Source organism: Vespa velutina, chromosome 25, assembly GCF_912470025.1.
Source record: "Vespa velutina chromosome 25, iVesVel2.1, whole genome shotgun sequence".
In the NCBI taxonomy this organism is placed as follows: domain Eukaryota; kingdom Metazoa; phylum Arthropoda; class Insecta; order Hymenoptera; family Vespidae; genus Vespa; species Vespa velutina.
Genome location: NC_062212.1, coordinates 861,946 through 866,945, shown reverse-complemented (window position 1 = coordinate 866,945; position 5,000 = coordinate 861,946). Strand labels below are relative to the sequence as shown.

At 28.5% G+C, this 5,000-nt stretch overlaps 2 protein-coding genes across 8 annotated transcripts in view; both read right to left on the bottom strand.

Annotated features, from left to right (window-relative positions):
* LOC124957436 (TNF receptor-associated factor family protein DDB_G0272098-like) overlaps window positions 1-4,438 on the bottom strand; it is a 75,106-nt gene extending 70,668 nt beyond the window's left edge. For 4 of the 7 annotated variants that reach the window (XM_047514510.1, XM_047514507.1, XM_047514503.1 and 1 more), the window contains exon 1: window positions 3,481-4,438. The gene's annotated coding sequence lies outside the window, so the exon portion shown is untranslated. The remainder of the gene's footprint in view (window positions 1-3,480) is intronic. The other 3 variants (XM_047514504.1, XM_047514506.1, XM_047514509.1) reach the window with 3 other exon arrangements.
* The window catches only part of LOC124957437 (GRB2-associated-binding protein 2), an 11,026-nt gene that overhangs the window by 634 nt on the left and 5,392 nt on the right, over window positions 1-5,000 (bottom strand). The gene's annotated exons all lie outside the window — the stretch shown is intronic.

Sequence of the window (5,000 nt, the reverse complement as noted above, 5' to 3'; positions counted from 1 at the left end):
TTCTTCTTAGAAGCTACAACACACTTTTCCTTTCGTTTAGTTTTTTTTTTTTTTTTTTTTTTTTTTTTTTTTTTTTTTTTTATATTGGTAGTACATACGTGGTCATTACGAGAGTCCAAAGATTTATCTCCAAAGGATATTTTTATTTATCTCTCTCGTGTCGATCAAAAGGGAAATTAAATTTCGAATGGATGGTTCTTAACCTCTATTTTTTTTTCTCTCTCTCTCTCTCTCTTTCTCTCTTTTTTTTTTTTTTTTTTTTGGTTAAAATAAAAAAAGAGAAATATATGTGTATGTAACTTCGATTGGTAAGCTCTTATCTCGGTCGGTAATTTTCGAGCTCGAACGTCCATCTTTTTTGTTTTTATTTTTCTCTTTTTTTTTTTTTTCTTTTTTTTAAATTCATCGCAAAAATAATTTCTCTAAACGAAAATAACAAAAAAAAAGGGGGGGAAAAAAGGAAGAAAAAAACAAAATATTTTTTTTCGAATTCGAATCCTTAAAAAAAAAAAAAGAAAAAAAAAGAAATGTCGACAAGTATTAACAATTATTTTTCTTCGATAATATCGATTCGAATTCAAAAAGAATATACAATATAATCAACGCGGTAGCATGACACTTAACGTGTATTTGAAAAATTCATAATTAAAAATTGAACACGTTGGGAACAGATGTTATCCATCTTTCTTTTTTGTTTTTTTTCTTGTTTTTGTTTTATAAGAATAATAAATTTTTATAATTATTAAAAATTCCCTTTTCGTACAAAACGCGATATAAAATTGTTCATGCGTGTAATCTGTATATATAACCTTCATTTTGTTTTCATTAATTATATCCATTTAAACGATAAACTCCAAAACGCGAGTAAATAAAAAAATATATATATATATTTTATTGTTATTTTTTTTTTTTTTTCTTTTAATAAAATGTCATTCCTTCCAGAAAAAATAATGATATATAGAATAGTATAGAGAGAGAGAGAGAGAGAGAGAGAAGATATAAATCTTTTTAAAAACGTGGGTGTCTAGAATGACGCGGGTCAACATACCTGAACTTTGTACTCAAACGAATCCTAAGAAAATAATTTGAAATTTATTTCTGCACTCCGAAGATAAAACAAAACGTTTTTCTTTTCCTGATTTTCTCTCTCTCTCTCTCTCTCTCTCTATTTTTTTTTTGTAAATAATCCTAAATATTAATTCTTTCGATAAAACCCAAAAAGGGTTTTCTTTCTTCCTTTCTTTTTTTTTTCTTTTCGTTTTTTCTTTTCTTTTTTTTTTTCTTTTTTTTTTTTAAATTTAACACTGAACGTAACTTTTCTGAAAATATTTTTCTAGAGTATCTTCTTATTTTTTTCGATCTTTAATATCGACAGAGTTTTTTCAAAATAATTTCTTTATATATATATATATATATATATATATATATATATATATATATTTCTTCGAAAATATTCAGGAAATACTGAAAGAACATAAAATCGGTACCATCCTTTGGAAAATCTTACAGAATAATAAATCTTAACCTCACTAATACCTAACTGAAAGGAAATCTTTTTAAAAAAAAAAACTTTTTTCCTTTTAACCTGAGCACACAAAGTTGCTTTAAACGATTAGAATTTTCGTAAAGGACGATGTTGTATGCTTTTAAAGAAAACACATGTTCAGAAATTCTCAAAGAAAAAGAAAACAAAAAGAAAAGAAAAGAAAGAGAGAGAAAAAAAAAAAACGAAATTTTGAGGTTATAATTGCTCTCGAATATTTCGCAAACTTTTACCAAAAACGAAAGCTAGATGTAATATCGATATTTACAAAAAAAAAAAAAAAAAAAAAAAAAAAAAAAAAAAAAAAAAAAAAGAAGGGAAAAAAGATAAAAGAAATAAGAAAAAAAAAAAAACAAAACAACAAGAACGAAAAAAGAAAAATAAAAAGAAAATCGAATATTTTTCAGGTTAGAATCCCCGATCGATCGTTCCAAATATTTATTCACCAATCGAAAACAATTAATAAACAGTAATAAAAACGTGACGTTCTCTTTCATTTCTTTCTTCGAATAAAAATTATCTGTGCGATTTTAATATTTGCATTAAGAAAAAAAAAAAGAGGGAGAGACAGAGAGAGAGAGAGAGAGAAAAAAGAAAAAAAAAAAGAAAAAAAAGGAAAAAAAAAAAGTGTCATCTGAGAGACGTCATTCCGAACGTTGACGAGGGGAGGCGGGAGAGTAGAGGAGCGTCAAGAAAAAAAAGGAAAAAAGAGAAAAAAGCAGCACAAAAAACGCTTAGTAAAATTTCAGATTTTAACTAAATTTCTCTCTCTCTCTCTCTCTCTCTCTCTCTCTCTCTCTCTCTCTCTCTCTCTCTCTCTCATTCCATCCATCCATCTTTCTCTCTCTATTCGGTATTTCCGTTCTCGAAAGTAGAATCTAATCGTGCATACTCGCTTGGATTCCTTAAGGAGTACGGTATACGAAGGGTGAGGAATGTCGACCGCATCAAACGAGTGTGAGAGAGAGAGTGAGAGAGTGACTGAGTGACTGAGAGAGAGAGAGAGAGAGAGAGAGAGAGAGAGAGAGAGAGAGAGAGAGAGAAAGAGAACTCAGTTGGGTGGTCGGGAACTCCACAAGTGGGCGAGAATGAGGAAAAGAGACAGAAATATATATACATACATACGTACACACATACATACATACATATATATATATATATATATATATATATACATGCATACATACACGTGTATATATACACTATATATATATATATGCACTACATCTTAGTTTATCTAATCCATCGAAATTTTCCATCGAAATCATTTCAATCCATTATCGAACGCGGGAAAAAAAAACAAATGCCTAACGATGTATCTCTCTCTCTCTCTCTCTCTCTCTAACTCTCTCTCTCTCTCTTCGTCTTTCTATCTCAAACTATCTCTATCTCTTTCTAGCCGAAAAACAAATAAACCAATGTTCTCTCCTGCCTTAGATCGATCATTGCAATAACATCATAATAATATCGTAACGATCAAAAATAACTCTACTTTAAAATTTGCATCGAGGAATGGAGTTTAAAAAAAAAAAAAAGAAAGAAAGAAAAAAGAAAATAGTTGAGAACAAAAAGAAAAATCAAACGACGATACGATATTAATGATAATAATAATAATAATAATAATAATATTATTAATATTAATATTAACATTAATAATAATAATAATGATAATAAGATATTTATCTTGAATCCGCGTTCGATCGTTACGTAGTCGATGCCATGTTTCTTTTTTTTCTTTTTTCTTTCTCTCTTTTTTTTTCTTCTTCTTCTTCTTCTTTCTCTCTCTTTCTGAGCCAACAACAGGTGGCTCCGAATCGATCGATGTCGAAATGAGAAACGAGAGAAGAAGTTAAAAGAAGAGGAATAAGAAAATGAAATGAAATGAAATAAAATGTATATGAAATAATAAAAAAATATTAATAAAAATTTTAACTTACTTTTTCGTGCCTGCCTGCCTGCTTGCCTGCGTGCGTGCGTGCGTGCGTGCGTGCGTGCGTTTGTGTCCGATGTACGGTGTATATCTTTGCGTCTATTTACTTGTGTGTCACTTTCGATGATAATAATTTCCTTCGATCGTTCTTGATCTTCGTAAAAATGAAAGACAATGGGAAAAAAAAAAAAAAAAAGAAAGAAAGAAAGAAAAGTTGAAATCTAAATTAGATCGCACAATAAAGATTTAAACACTGCAAATTTTTCGATTAACGACGAATATATACACAAATGAGTCACAATAATAATAATAATTTATTATTATTAATATTAATATTATTATAATTGAGAAAAAGAATAATAATAATAACAATAATAATAATAATAATAATAATAATAATAATAATAATCACATTGTACAAATCACACTTTAACGATATTACAAATACACGTACGCATTTATTATACACGTACAACACACACGGATAGAAAACGAACGGACGAAAACGACGCGACGTGAAAATATTCGTCCGACGAGACGCGTGACACCTCGCTCGACGGTTGGCGAGCGAATGAAATGAGATGCTCCCTTGCGCCCCACTACCAGCGTACACTAGCGCCCTCGCACGGAACAACTCTCTACTAACTCTGTCGGTAATATCGATTCACTCTGTTATCAATCGATAATGGCGCGTATTAGAATAGAATATTTATACTTTTCATTTAATTCCTTTCTTCGTGAAAATGAACGATACGTTTCTTTTTCTTTTTCCTTTTTTTACTCTTTCGATCTCGTTATATATTTTTTTTCCCTTTCAATTTTAATTTTTCTTTTCTTAATCACAAATTCTTATTAAATATAAATCATTGTACGCTTATACGTCGATGACGATAAAGTAGTTTTCTACATTGTTTTTACGTATCATTGCAATTTTTTTTTCTTTTCTATTTTTTCTATTTCTTTTACTTTTTTTTTTTTTTTTTTTTTTTTTATTAAAAATATGTAAAATATAAATAGTCAAGGAACAATAAAATAATGTACGTACGTGCGTATGTATATATATATATATATATGTATATATATACATATATATATGTATATATGTATGTATGAATATATCTATATTATTTAACTATATAAACGATTTATTTACTCTTTATGTGTATATTGAATTCTATACATGATAGCATAGGACTGCAATATCACAATTTATTGCCCTAATTGTTACTAACATTTTGTGTTAATGGTTAATAGCAAAATTATTTGGTAACATCTAAGGCAACATTTCTTTTTCTCATCTTTTGTTTTCATCATCTTCATCTTCATCTTCTTCTTCTTCTTCTTCTTCTTCTTCTTCTTCTTCCTTTTTCATCCCTTTTGTAAATTAATCCTTTTTCTGTGATAGAGATATGTGTGAATGCTTTGGTGATTCGCACAATATATTTTCTTTCTTTCTTTCTTTTTCTTTATCATTTTTCTTTTTTTAGTGATATGCAAGACTTCACACACAGACACAGGTACAGACGC